Raw genomic sequence first — 16,096 nt, forward strand, 5'->3', positions numbered from 1 at the left:
CAAATTCCCATTGTCACCTCCCCTGTGGATTCTTCCTCACTTCTCCCATCCTCAGAGCAAAATTAACCCTTTCTTCAGCATTTCCTTCAGAGATACAGAGAGCACTGATGTTACGCAAACAGTTGTAGTTTCTTTTTCATCTCTGTCTCCCTGTTTCTAACAGTCTGACTTATACCCAGTATGTGTTCAATAAACTCATGTGAAACCTATTTGCGTCCTTTGGGGCTTAATGGCTGGTAACCAGAAGTGTCATTTTCTCTGGAGAGGCAGACTTTGTCTTGGCCGTGAGTCATTCAAATTAGTAATTCCAACAGAGCTAGTTGGTAAATATCACCATGCAGCTATATGCAACTAGTATTAAAATTTGCTACTGGCTGAGGTTTTCCTTTGGCAACAACAAGAAAAGACTCTTGTTAATAATGGAGGAGAAATCACCAGGCATTCTTACTGCACTGCAGTTAGCATCTCGAGTTCTCTCAGAGAACGGCAAACTTCTAATAAGAAGTTCAAAGACATCCTTAAGAACGTGCCGTTCAAGTTACATGAATACACTCAAGATGTGAGGAGAACCCTCAATGTAAAAATTACAATACAGGCCGGGCACAGTGGCTCACGCCTGTAATCCAAGCACTTTGGGAGGCCGAGGCGGGTGGATCACCTGAGGTCAGGAGTTCGAGACCAGCCTGGCCAATATGGTGAAACCCCCATCTCTACTGAAAAACAAAAATTAGCCGGGAGTGGTCACAGGCACCTGTAATCCCAGCTATTCAGGAGGCTGAGGCAGGAGAATCACTTGAACCTGGGAAGTGGAGGTTGCAGTGAGCCGAGATCATGCCATTGCACTCCAGCCTGCGGGAAAAGAGCGAGACTTCATCTCAAAAACAAAAAAATTACAATACAGACAGGCTATCTTCTTTTGCATAGAGTTCATGTTCACTTTTGTTGCCTGAACACAGCAGATCAAATAGTATGGTACCTACAGTAAATCTAGCCAAGACTTCCAAAGGGGACACTCCTCAGTGAGAAGCTAAATGTTACTTGGTGCAAATGATTCAGCAGCTGGTATAGCTGAATTTATAAGCCGGGCTGAAAAGTTTGATGTGGTGAACTAGATTATATCATGTGATGCATCACAAAGCAATTGATATATATATTATGTGCAAAGAGAGAGCTGGGCCAACTCAAACTGTACAGTTTTTTTTTTAGCTTTATTATGTAATAGTCCTCAATTCATCAAAAAGATTTTTAAATCGCAAAGATTTTTAGAAGATTCCCCCTGCTTATTGGTAAAACTTAAAAGACAACTTTTACAGCTCTGTTTTCTTAAGAAATATAATGAGTAAGCATATTGAGACATTTTTAAACACACATAGGAAAATATTTTTGTCATGTAAATTTTCCAGGGTATGGTTCAGAGAGGCAGTCATTTGTGTTAAGCTATATTAAGATGCTTATTTAAAAAATAACTCCAAATTTGACAAGTTGCTCTGCCTTTAAAGGAAAATATTCAGAGAGTTCATTAAAAAACCACAGAGAGAAAACTAAAACCTTCTAAGAGATATATCTCAATTTCTTCCAAGCTATGCAATTTAATTCAAGCATTTTTTTCTAAGTGTCTACATTTATTCAAAAGTGACCTAACATGAAGACTGGATAATTACTGGAATGTCTACACTGATCCAGTACTGATTACTGCCCTGGCTCTTAAATCTCAGTCATCTATCTCAAACATTATTAAATATTAGGGATTCCTGTGATTTGTTTTGTCATCTCTCTACTTCCAACTTTCCTGCCACTCACTGCCAAGAGATTGTGAACAAAAGCCTACTGCTTTAATCTCAATTTGTTACACTAAAAATGCAAAATTAAAGAAAAATGAGGAAAGTTTAATATTACCAGGGAATGTGATTGATAACGTTGTGTCATGTTACGAGTTTTAATATTATAAACTGAGTTTTATGTTACTCTCTTCTAATAGTGACATATTTAACATTTTAAGATTGGATATAATAATTTTATGGGGTAAAATGGATATTATTAGATGATTAGACTGTAGTACTTTGTCAAATTCTTGTATATTAAATACAAAAAAATACAATAAAAATAAGAGACTCTCCTACCGTCTGCTGAGTGAAAGAAGATAATGCATCCATCTGCATGTCCTCCTTGTGCTCAGCGCCATCCCGAACCCTGCTCAGGGCTCTGAGTCACATCGTTTCTGTGGCACCAGATAAAAACCAAGCATTGTCTCTTATCTCCATAAACAACTTACAATCGTTTGTGGCTGGCTATCGTGGCTGAATCCTTGTTTTATTCTCACGCGGTGCTCCCCCCAAAATCTCACCCATTCCTTGGAATGCATTTCCAAGGCAAGTTGGAATCCAAGTCTTAAAGGACAGTTCCTAGGTGACCAATTAAAGAGGGGTTGATAGGAGAAGGCCAAGGGATGCAAAGCTTCTAGAAGAGTCTATTCAAGCAATACCACGTAAGCCTCTTCAATAATAGTAAAAAGCAGATCAGATTTCGGTAGTAGAGTAGAAGTTGCTTGCGGGGACAAAGATTTGACATAGTTCACAATGTGGACAGGCGTGAGACCTAACGGGGATATCCACGGAGGACAGAAATAAGGAAAGCTGAGAAATCAGGTTTTGCACTCAGTTTCCAAGTGAGCTATGATCTAACACCATGCCACAGCAGCGAGTGGGAAAGTGAGTATGCAGAGACCTGGGGAGGTTCCAGCTCTTCAAACCAGCTGAAACCAAACAGCAACAGAGCTCGTCAATTACTATCATCAACAACCACATGCCATCTGTGTTAGCTCTTTCCATGTGCTGATACTGAGTTAAGCATTTCATATACATATTAAATGCATATACTCATCCTCACAGTATTTTTAAAGCATACACTACGCGTATTCATTTACAGATTAAACTGTAAATCCTCTACTCTCCTTCCTCTTCTCTTTACACACACTGCTGACTCACAGCCTCCCTTGAGGCAGGAACATCGTGATATTAAAGACTTTCATCTGCTAGGTGAACCTGGACAAGGCACAAAATACTCATCCTTTTCTTGTTCTACCTCTTTTTGAGCAATAAGTTGCTTACAAAGAGGAAGAGAAAATTAAGAAGATAAAAGAGAAAATTAAGAAGATAAGGATACCAGGAATAAAACCAAAACAAACCAGCATCTTCAAGCCTCCAATTTCACATTGGCTTAAGATTTGGCATGAGCTGGAGGGTTTGACAGGGGCACGCGCAAAGAAAGAACCCAAACTGTTTCTAACAGTACATCTGGTGTACCTGGATCCAGGCCTGAGAAGTCCTGTTAGCCCATCACCTACACCCAGGTGAGAACAGGAAGAGGCTCAAAGCCTGGGCTTCTCAGTACCAGTCCACCTGTTAATGATTCTCCAAAATCCACGGTTTGGATAAACAGAGGCCTCCAATCACCCTTGAATTCACATTGACAATTTTCTGAGAACAGTAAAAGTGAAAAATAAAAATCAAGCTTCACTTTCCAATGCTAAGAATGCAATTTCATCCCAAACATCTGTGTAGCTTCTCTCCTCCTGCCCTCTTTCATTCTCATGCACAGGTATTCTATGTCTATATTGCTATTGACGTGACTATCAATGCAAACATAGACATAGGTATAAGTAAAGGTACAGATGTAGGTTTAGATTTAGAGTATATACATATACATATATCTGGTTATATTTCTGTTACATTTTGCAATCTAAATATCTGTGGTCATATTAGCAAGCCAAGTTTTTTAAAATCTAGTAGAAATATATCAACCAAGAAGAACACCCACCAGGCCAGTACCCCCAGTTTCTTACAGGCTGCCTGATTCGTCTTTACCTTTCCCAGGTCATTTGAGAGGTAAAACAGGATCAGTAACGTCCCATCTTATTTTCCACCCAAAGAACCTGTAAGAAAAGCAGGCCCCGAGGCTGGTAAACATTTAGGTATTCTGACTCACAAAGTAGAAATGCAGCCCAAGGTCAAGCCCAGGTGGAAAAATCCGTATCAGTAAATGCAAAGGCTGAGCCTCATTTCAGGCACAAATGATGGATTTTTGCTGTGATTTATTATTTCAATAATTCTAGTTCCCTGACCCAAAGGGGACTTGTAGAGCAAAGTGGTAGCCAAAAAGAACAGATAATATGTGGAAGCAAGGCTTCATTCACACGACTGCAGCCTAAAAGATGTCAAGACAGCCTCGCGGAGCCCAAGCCCGGGACCCCATGGAGATCAGGGTTGGAATTGCAAGAACAGGACTGTGTCATTCAGACAGTCTTCCTGTCACCCTCTGCTTTCAGGAGGTGCGACATCAGTAAAGACTGTTCACCTATCCCTTCCAGACAGGCGGTTTTTCCCTGTTAGGCCAGTGGTAAGAACTGTGGGGCAAGGGGCAGGCATTCATCGGCTGGGAAAGAAAGAGCAGTCCGCAGAGTGGGGCTGAGTTATCGCAGTTGTGCCCAAGCTGGCCCACTGTCTGCAGAGTTGCTGACTTTGAAGTTATTTGGAAGACTGTGTGGATGTGTATATTCCAACACATTGTTGGTACAGAACTTGTCTATCTTCCTATGTGGAGTGAGAGTCTCAGCCTGGGTCCAGCCCCAAGACCTTATATTAACTCCACAGTTTTGACAAAAGCCTCTAAAATGTATCTGGGCTTGGAAAACAGCTTATTTCCAGTTGCTTCTTGTTAAAGAAAAGCAATCTGCTAACCAAACAAATTTTTAAAATATATTACAAGTCAAAACTTTGCTCAAAAATTATTGGTGTTTTCTAAAGACTCAAACTGTTAGACTAGCTTCTTAGTTGTACACGTCTACCCAAAATTTAGCCACGTAAGGCCATCAAATGGATGAATTTAGTCATGATAACAGTAAATAATTTTATATTTGGTCACTGGCTTAAGATGTTTAAAAACGCTTCATGGAGGCTGAGACTTACCGTCCTGGGTGGTGGGTTTTACAAGGTAGGCCCTGTGACTTTCTTTAGACGATACAACTAGTTGGAAAGGGCTGCACCCCCTATATGGTGCTTTATCCACTCTGCCTGACTAAACCCTATTCATCCCTCAAGTCTCAGCCGAGTTCCCAACACAGCCCTTCTTTGGAAGTCTCCCCTGATACCCCGGTAGGGTGAGGTGGCTCCAGGAAGACCCTCTAGCCTCCCGTTCAGTTCAGTATCTTTATCACGACAGTTGCTGACTACCGGTTCACTTCTCCTCCTGCACTCTGGGCTCCATGAAGGCAGAAATCACATCTGTCTCGCCTCTGTGTACCTGATCACTGAATGAATGGATGTGGGCATCTTTCAATCACCTCCTCACTCTGACCGTCTGTACCCAACATAATTCCGGGAGCAGGGTCGAGGTATTGCAGTTATCCCATGTGGTAGATGCTCAAAGAACATGCCAGTAAAATGAAGCAGAAGGTGGAGAAGGCTTGTGGCCTCTGCACTTATTAACAATGAATTTTATTGCATAAAAAGTAATATTATTTTCATGTGTGAGATTGTCATGTGTGCCCACACAGGTGCTAGCAGTAAACAAGCTCTACAACACCAGAGAAGACTCGAGTTGTCTAAGTGAATCTGATGTACTGAGAGCACTAGAGCAGCAAAGTGTTACTGGGAAAAAAAGTCAGACATTGGGGCCAGGCAGACCCAAGTTCAAATCCTTGCTCTGCACTTTTACAAGAGTGACGTTTGATAAGTTAATTAACCTCTCTGAACCTCCAAGTGGCAATATGAATATTTTCGCATCTCCAAAGTGCAAATAATAAAATCATCCTTAAAGTGTTGTTAGTAGATATAAATAAGATACATATATGAAGAACATAACAATATGTTTTAAACTAAAATAACTCATTAAAATGCCAGGAGAAGCCAGGGTATGTGGGAAGAGCAGAGAATGAAAAGCCAACTTCGCATTTAGTGAAAAAGAAAAGCTCAGAAGACATTTAGTGATTCAGCTGCACTGTTATTAATGTTATTATTTATAAAGCATGTTGAGTGCCTAAGACATTTTACCAAACACAGACAATAACATGGTCTCTATTTTTACTTAACAATCACAAAGACATAAAACAAGCCTGCTAATGTCTGACAGAGTAAGATGTGTTAATGGTGTTTTAAAGAAATGAAGAATCCATGTTGCTGTTCTTACTGCTTCACATTACTTATGTTGGCAAAGTAAGTATGTTATCACATACGCCCTCCCAAAAACCTGGAGAAGTTAGAAAAAAGAGAGGGAGACTTGTCATTGGCAATATCATTATCCCATAACTAAAAAAAAAAAAAAATTCTTATCAAAGTTAGAATGGCACCAGAAATGTCAAGAAACAGAAAAACAATTACTATTCTGGAAGGAATTACTAGAACTACTAGTAAGTGTATACTTTAGATCAAAACCCAAGTCTGGGCCAAGATATGAAAGAGGTAAAACTTCAAAGGCATTTTGCACTGATTTGCCCCCTTGGGGTGGATTCTTTCTCTGACTCATAATGGTCAGGTGATGGCACTCGGCACTACCAACAAGGGGGGCTGGGCACTGTGTCTGACCCCTGCAAGGGGGGTGTTCTATACATTACTGCTTGTAATACAAGGAGACGGTTGGTTTATCTTGGCACTTGCCCCTATCAAAGCTAAAGAAACATCCATCTCATAAATGAGGGTGTTTATAGGGAGCACTTTGGTTGAGTTTCAAATTGTCAAAAATTATAAAGCAGCCATTTTCTAAGTCATAGTACCACCGAGCTAATTGCAGGGACTATTTTCTATTATGACATGTTCATGGCACAATACGATGGTAGCACACGGACTTGTCAAAACAAATAAACCTTTTTTTTAATTTAATGAAATCTGTTGCACAAAGAACTAAATAAATTATGGGGTTGAGGTAAATGTCTACTACACCATCAGTATTTAATACCTGAAGAAAAACAGTGGAAACTTTCAGGAATTGACTGAAAAATTAACTGAGCACAAATGAAAGGCTCTGTTACGATGGAAGGACATACCAGGGGCAGTGCACCAGGGTCTGAAACACAATTTACCACTCAGATTGCAAATGACTGTGTGCAGAATTTCAGAAGAGATGGTAAGGCCATGGTGTGGCTAAGAGAGGGGACAGGGAGGTCATTCTCAGGTTATCAGAGAGGATTCATGCACGGCCACTGAAATGCAGAAATTGGATTAGCACCCAAATTGCTACTTTCTTGTTTTCAATCAGAGAAGAGATGATTGACCAAAACCACAAAGGTAAGTAGACAATCACTGAATGGACAATAAAAAAAAAATAGAAAGAAACCTCCTTTAAAAGGAAACGAATGGCTGACTGGTCATCAGCAAGATGGATGATTAGAAGCCCCTAGTCCTCGTCCCCCCTACCAAAGAAAGCCAGAACAACAAATAAACAAGCACATTTTGGTGAAGATAACTGAGGGAGAACACCAGAGTGCATCAGAGAAGTAACAGAAACCCTGGTGAGCACAGAAACCCAGGATAGCCACACAGACAGCAGAAGAAAAAGCCAGGCCTCCACCACCCCATCGCCAACCAGGATCAGCCGGGAACCAGAAGAAGCTTCTCCCTATGGCCAGGAGGCAAACAAGAGGATTCCAGCAATCCCCATCAACACCTTGGACACCTACAAAACACCTCACCACTAGGGTCCCCTGCAGTCCCCCCAGCACCAAGTCCAGCTAAGGGAGCTGCCCAGAGGCCACACAGCTGTGCTTTCCCCAGAAAAGGAGCCAACGCTGTCCCCACTCCCTGTGCAGCTATGTTGCGATGCAATCTTGGAACTGAATGATGGCTGGAGCATGCCTTACTTCAGGGGCAAGTAGGTATGGCTCCCCTTCATCCCTGAGGCTAAGCCACTGATGAACCAGCCCACCCTGGTGGCCCGACATCACTAAGCTGAGCTGCAAGCAACTGTTATCTCTCTCCCCAGAAGGCCAAACAGAGGTGGGTCCCTTCCACCTACGCCTCCTGCACCCTCTCCAGCTTGAGCTGAAGCAGTGCCCTACCTCCTGAGAAAATAATATCTTGGCCACTCCGAGGAGTTATGCCTCCTCCATGCCTAACTTGAAGTAGAGCCCTGCATCCCACGGAAATGTCTGAGCCACACAGAACAGTCACATATTCTGCACTTGAGCTAAAGCAGCACATGGACCCCTGGGGAATCAGCGCTCCAGCCAAGCTCAGCAGCACAGCAGCTGTGCATACCAGGACTGAGCTAATGTACCATCCTGCATCTCAGGGAAACACAGCAGTGGCTGAGCTGAGACACCCTGCCCTACAGTACAAACAATTCTAATACTCTACTTTCCTGGAGCTGGACTAGCCCTCTAGAGTTGGAGCTGAACTAGCCCTCTAGAGTCTGAGCTTTCGAGACAGCCCTCTCTCCAGGGAGTGTAGTCATCACTATGCCATTTTCTGATCCCTCCATGCCCAAATTACAGCTGTGCTCTGGAGTATTTGCTGCCACTGAACCTGTCCTCACAGAGTCTCAGATACTGCCCCCCACCCCCGCCCTAGAGTCTAGAGTCACTACTACATGGTGCTTCAAACCCGGGGACCCAAGACGCCACTGAGCCCTATTGGTTCACATTCCCAAACTGCAGCCATACCTGCTCTTCTGGCCCAAACCTCCAGAGCATTCCTTCTTCCCCAGAGTCAGGCCAGGGTTGTGCCCTGCCCGCCAAGGGCAAAATCACAGGTACTACTCAGTCTCCAGGTTTGTACTCCTAAGAGGTACCTCAGAGGCACAGATCCTGGCTCTGTGAGCAACCTACATTTAACCCTGCTAGAGACAGCAAACCTGTACCCCCAAGATTCCAGTGTCATGATAAGTTTGTGAGACCCTGAGGCTAGAAATCTGGCCCCACCGCTGAGCCAAACACTTGCACCTGGAACACAGCACTCCTGCAGCTGTTTATAGGCAGTCTCAGACCTGAAACCAAGAGGGAATCTTCTCAGCTAAGTTTCCCCAATGTGGAGAAAACAATAGGAAGACCCCAAAAGCCTTGACACAGAGGTCATTAACAACCTATGCTGCCACTGCCATAAATGCCTACAGCCTAGATCACTGAGGTGCCCACAGTTTTTGCTGATATTGAACACAGCTGAAGAAGCTGCATGGAGATTGTGCCACGGCACCTATCTGGAAACTGTTACTATACCCTTCTCAATTAGCATACAAAAACTCAACTGCAAGTGAAAAGGCTTTCTCTATGAAAGCCACTGTAGAAAGTTTGGAAGAAGCAATTGTTCCATCAGATGCACAGACATCAATACAGGAACATAAGGAGCATGAAAAAGCAAGAAAATATGATGCCACCAAGAGAATATAACTTGTAGTAATAGAACCCAATGAAAAGGAAATTAATGAAGTGCCAGAAAACAAATTCAAAATAATGCTCTTAAGGAGACTCAACAAGATACCACACATACAGGAAAATAATTCAGTGAAGTGAGAAAAATAATTCATGGATAAGGAGAAAATTAAACAAAGAGATAGAAATCATGAAAAAGAACAGAACAGAAATACTGCAGCTGAAGAATGCAATGAATTTAATTGTAAAATGCAATAAGATCTTCCACAGCAGATTTAATCAAGCAGAAAAAAATGATCTCTGAACTTGAAGATAGGTTACTCGAAATTACCTAGTCAGAGAAAAACAAAAAAATGAAAAAGAGGGAAGAAAGTCTGTATGACTTACGGGGGACACCATTAAGCAAACAAATACACATATTATGAGATTTCCAAATGCAGAAGAGAATGAAAAAGGCATCAAAAAATCCATTTAATGAAATAATAGCTGAAAATTCCCCAATTCTGGGGAAAGATATGGACATCCAGGTCCAGGAATCTCAAAGATTCACAAATAAATCCAAACCAAAAAAGATCCTCCCTGAGGCACATTATAGTCAAATTGTCAAAATTCAAAGACAGAGAGATTTCCAAAAACAGCAAGAGAAAAGTGTCTAGTCACATATAGGGAATCTGCATTAGACTAACAGCAGATTTCTCCACAGAAACCTTACAGGTCAAGAGAAAATGTGATGATATAGTCAAAGTGATGAAAGAAAAAATTGCCAGTCAAAAATATACTCGGCAAAGCTATTTTTCAGAAATGAAGAAGAAATAAAGTCTTTCTCTGACAAGCAAAAACTGAGGGAATTCAATACCACTAAACCAGCCTCACAAGAAATTCTCAAAGTAGTCCTATATCTTAAAGCTAAAAGACAAAAATCACTACCCTGAAAACATGCAAAAGTATAAAACTCACTTGTAGAGGAGATATACAAAAGAGAAAGAGAAAATAACCAAACTTTATCACTTCAGAAAACCACCAAACCTCAATGATAAACAATAAGAAAGGAAGAAAGGAACAAAATAACCAGAAAACAATTAACTAAATGACAGGAATAAGTCCTTACCTGACAAAAATAACGTAAGTGGAAACAAATTAAATTCTCCATTTAAAAAATATATATGGCTGAATAAATGAAACAACATGACCCAACTATATGCTGCCTGTAAGAAACTCCCTTCATCTGTAAATACACACACAGACTGAAAGTAAAAAGATAGAAAAAGATATTTTGCACAAACAGAAACCAAAAGCGAGTAGGAGTAGCCAGACTTATATCAGGTAAAACACACTTTAAGTCAAAAATTATGAAAAGAGACAAAGAAGGTTATTATACAATAATGAAGGTATGAATTCAGAAAGATGATGTAACAATTGTACATATATATTTGCCCAGCATGGGAGCACTCAGATATGTAAAGCAAATATTATTTGATCTATACGGAAAGATAGACTCCAATATAATAATAGTTGGAAATTTCAAAATCCCATTTTCACCATTGGACAGATCATCAAGACAGAAAATCAATAAAATAAATATCAGATTTAAACTGACCTCTAGACCAAATGGACCTGGCAGACATTTACAAAACATTTCATCCAACTGCTACAAACCACACATTCTTTTTATTAGCACATGAAACATTCTCCAGGATGGACCACATGTTAGGCCATAAGACTATTCTTGACCAATTTAAAAGAATTGAAATCATATCAAGTATCTTTTCTGACCACAATGGAATAAAACTAGAAATCAATAACAAGATAAACTTTCAATATTATACAAATATGTGGAGATTAAGCAATATGTTCCTTAAAGATCAACGAATCAATGAAGAAATTAAAAACAAAATTTAAAACATTTTTGGAACAAAAGAAAACAGAAACATAACAAACTTATGGGATATAGCAAAAGCAGTATGAGGAGACAAGGTTATAAACACCTACATCAAAAAAGTAGAAAGATTTCAAATACACAGCCTATGATACATTGCAAGGAACCAGAAAAACAAAAACAAAACAAACCCCAAACGAGTAGAAGAAAATAAACAATAAAAGTAAGAGAACTAAATTAAATTGAGACTTAAAAAAATACCAAAGATCAATGAAAGGAAAAGTTGGTCTTTTGAAAAGACGTTTTTAAGTCAACAAACCATTACCTAGACTAACGGAGACAAAAAAAAATAAAGACCCAAATAAATTAAATCAAAAAAGAAAAAGAAAACATTACCACTGACATCACAGAAATACGGAAGATTATTAATGAGTATTACAAACAACTATGTACCAAAAACTTAGAAAACAAAAAAGAATAAATTCCTGGACACATACAACCTAACAAGATTGAACCCCCTAAAAATGATAGAAAACCTGAACAGACCAATTACAAGTAACAAGATTGAATATTTAATAAAAAGTCTCCCATTAAAGAAAACCCCAGGACCCAGTACTTTCACTGCAAAATTCTACCAATCATTTAAAGAAGAACTAACACCAATTGTCAAACACTTCCAGAAAATTAAAGAGGAGGTAACTCTTCCAAATTCATTCTACAAGGCCAGAATTACTCTGATACCAAAACCAAACAATGAGAAAGGGAAAGGAAAGGAAGGGAAAGGGGGAGGGGAAGTAGGGTGGAATGGAAGGAAAGGGAAGGGAAGAGAAGGGAAGGGAAGGGAAGAAAGAAAAAGAAAACTATAGGCCAATATCCCTGATTAACATAGATACAGAAATCCTCAACAAAATACTAGCAAACTGAATCCAGCAGCATATTAAAAAGATCATTCATCATGATCAAGTGGGATTTATCCCAGGGGATACAAGGATGGCTCAAAATAGAAAAATCAATAAACATGATATATCATATTAACAGAATGAATGAAAAAATCATATAATCATCTCATAGAAAGAAAAAGCATTTGATAACATTAAACATCTCTTCATGATAAAAAAGAAACTCTCGACAAGTTAGGTACAGAAGGAACATATGTCAACATCAGAAAGGTTATATATGACATACCCACAGCCAACATCAATCTAAATGAGGAAAAGTTGAAACCTTTTCCTCTAACAGTTGGAAGAAAAGAAGGATGCCCATTTTCACCACTTTTATTCAACATAGTACTGGAAGTTCTAGCCAGAGCAATTAGGCAAGAAAAAGAAATAAAGGTCATCTAAACTGGAGAGAAGAAAGTCAAATTATCCATATTTGCTAATGACATGATCTTATATATTGAAAACCCTAAAACCTCCACCAAAACCTTTTATAGCTGATAAATAATTTAGTAAGGTTGCAGGATACAAAATCAAGGTAAAAAAAAATTCAGTAGTGTTTCTGTATACCAACAACAAAATAGCAGAAAAATCAGTAAAGAAAGCAATTCCACTTACAATAGCTATTAAAAAATAAAATACTCAGGAATAAATTTAACCAATGAGGTGAAAGGTTTCTGTAAGAAAAACTATAAAACACTGACGAAATAAACTGAAGAAGACACACACACACAAAAGGGAAAGATATGCAATGTCCATGAACTGGAAGAATTAATATATTTAAAATGACTGTACTACCAAAAGCAATCTACAGATTCAATGCAATTTCTATTAAAATACCAATGACATTCTTCACAGACATAAAAAAAAAATCTTAAAATTCATTTGGAACTACAAAAAACCTCAAATAGCCAAAGCAATTTTGAGCAAAAAGCTGGAGTCATAATATAACCAGACTTCAAAATAAATATATTACAAAGCTATAGTAACCAAAATGACATGGTACTGGAAAAAAAAAAAACTAAAAATGTAGAAACAGACACATAGATCAATGGACCAGAATAGAGAAACCAGAAATAAAGCCACATGTTTACAGCCAACTTGTTTTCAACAAAGACATTAAGAACATTAACTGGAGAAGAAATAGTCACTTAAATAAATGGTATTGGGAAAACTAAATATCCATATGTAGAAAAATAAAACTAGACCCTTATCTCTCACTACATACAAAAATCAACTGAAAATGGTTTATTGACTTAAATGTAAGATCCAAACTATAAAACTACTAAAAGAAAACATAGGGGGTACATTTCAGGACCTTGGTCTGGAGAAAATTTTGTGGAAAAGACCTCAAAAGCACAGGCAAGCAAAAAAGCAAAAATAGACAAATGGGATTATAGCAAACTAAAAACTTCTGCACAGCAAATGAAACAATCAACAGAGTTAAGAGACAACTTGCAGAATGGGAGAAAATATTTGCAAACTATTCACCCTGCAAGGGATTAATATCCAGAATATACAAGGAACTCAACAGCAAAAATAATAACAATAATAATCCAATTTTAAAAATGGGCAAACGAACTAAATAGACTACTCTCAAAAAAGACATGCAAATGTCCAATGGGTATACGAAAAAATGCTCAACAGCGTGAATCATCAGGGAAAATCAAAACAAAACCAAAACCAAAGTGAAATATCATTTCACCCCAGTTAGAATGGCTATTATCAAAAGTATATATATATGCAAATATTGGCAAGGATGTAGAGAAAGGAGAACTCTTATACACTGTTGGTGGGAATGTAAACTAGCTCAACCATTATGAAAAACAATATGGAGTTTCCTCAAAACAACTAAAAATACAACCACTATATTACCTGGCAATCCTGCTACCTGTATATATCCAAAGAAAATGAAATCAGTCTGTCGAGGAGATTATCTGCACTCCCATGTTTATCGCAACACTATTCACAATAGACAAAGTATGGAATAAATAGAACTGTTCCTTAAGAAAAGAATGGATAAAGGAAATATGGTATATATACACAGTGGAATACTATTCAGCCACTAAAAATAAAGAAATTCTGCCATTTGTGGCAACATAAATGAGCTTGGAGGTCACTGTGTTAAGTGAAATAAGCCAAGCACAGAAAGATGGACACTGCATGGTTTCACTCATACATGGAAGCTAAAAACGTTGATTTCATAGAAACAGAGAGTAGAGCAGTGGTTAATAGAAGGAGGGCAGGGGACGGGGGATAGCCAGAGGTTGGTTAATGGATACAAAATTACAGCCAGATAGGAGGAATAAGTTCCAGGGTTCTATAGCACTATATAGGGTGACTTAAAACAATTTATGTTGTAATTTAACAACAATTTATGGTATATTTTTAACTAGAAGAGCAAATATTGAATGTTCCAAACACAAAGACTTAATGTTTGAGGCGATGGATATGCTAATTACTCTGATTTGATCATTGCACATGTATTGAAATATCACACTGTACCCTATAAATATGTACAATTACTATACATCAATTAAAAATAACAAAAGCAAAAGGAAATGAATTGAAATGTGTAGGGAAACATGTAGCATGGGTCCAGGGAAATAGGCCCTGCCACACTGTGCTGTTGAATCAGCCTTTCTGGGTGGTCATTTGGCAAGCGGTAGCAATTGTCTTTAAAAAGAGCGGCAGTTTCCTATCCAGGGGATGTCCCAAAGAATCAAATAAGAACACATAGATGGGTGAGCAAAATATACTTCTCAAGGATTTGTTTATATTAATTTTAAATATATATATAAAATAATCGATAAGCCCATCAAAACAGAATTGGTGAAGCAAATAGTACATCCACAAAAGGGACTGCTTTGCAACCACTAAAATGCGGCTTATGAGCACAAAAGCTGTTCGTGTAGTAAATTAAATAAACCATTTATAAAACAGTATGCAAAATACAATCTCATTTGGGGAAACAGTATATTACATCCAATTATATTATAGATCATATATAAAATATATTATTTGGAGGAGTAGTTATCTCTTCACTATGGGGCTTCAGACTAGTTTTTTTGTTTGTTTGTTTGTTTTTTTGTTTTGTTTTGTTTTGGCTTACTTGTCTTTTCTAATTTTTTAGAAAATAAACATATTTAACATTAAAGGAAAATAATTTGAAATGAAAAATAAAGTGACATTAGAAGAAAATGTTGACACTAGTGCAAACTAAAAAAGAAAGAGGAGGAGAAAGGAAGGAGGAAGGGGAGGAGAAAAGACATAGAAAAAAGAAAAGTTCCACAAATACGTAGCGGAGAAAGGGAGACACAGCAAGGCAGCTATTGGTGCCACTGACAGGCTTTCTTCCCTCAACCTCTGATCAACCAGGTTCATTTGTTTTTAAGTACTGGTCATAGCCTCCCTCTCTGTTTCTGAATGTAATTTTTAAAAATAAAATCCTGCATAACAGGGTGGTGAGGACAGCAAAGGCTGCTTGACTTCGGGAGCCACAGTCCAAGGGTCTAATAGTTCATCATTAGCTGGAGATGCAACACACATCATGTGCTACCCATTGATTTTTTTCCTACCAATTTATTTAAAAGAATAGTAACACTATTATCTAAATGAGATAACACTAAATCTAAAATGAGGCCAGACTGCCTGGACAATATTAATTCATTAGACAGGCTGGCATTCACCACCATGACATGTCTTTAAAATAAACATGGGTGCAAGACACACCAACAGCCACACAGATCTATAATCAGACTGCTGCTGGCTGGAGGAGGGTGATATTGGGTAAGACCAGAGGCTCTGTTCACCGGGTAACCCCAGATGGCATCCCCAGCACTTGGAAATGGTGAGGGGCTAGGAGCTGGCAGCCCCTCCCCAATAAACAAGAGGCCCCTCTGCATAAAGTCACAATGCAGCACCCAA

This window comes from Pongo pygmaeus, chromosome 17 (assembly GCF_028885625.2).
Source record: "Pongo pygmaeus isolate AG05252 chromosome 17, NHGRI_mPonPyg2-v2.0_pri, whole genome shotgun sequence".
Lineage (NCBI taxonomy): Eukaryota > Metazoa > Chordata > Mammalia > Primates > Hominidae > Pongo > Pongo pygmaeus.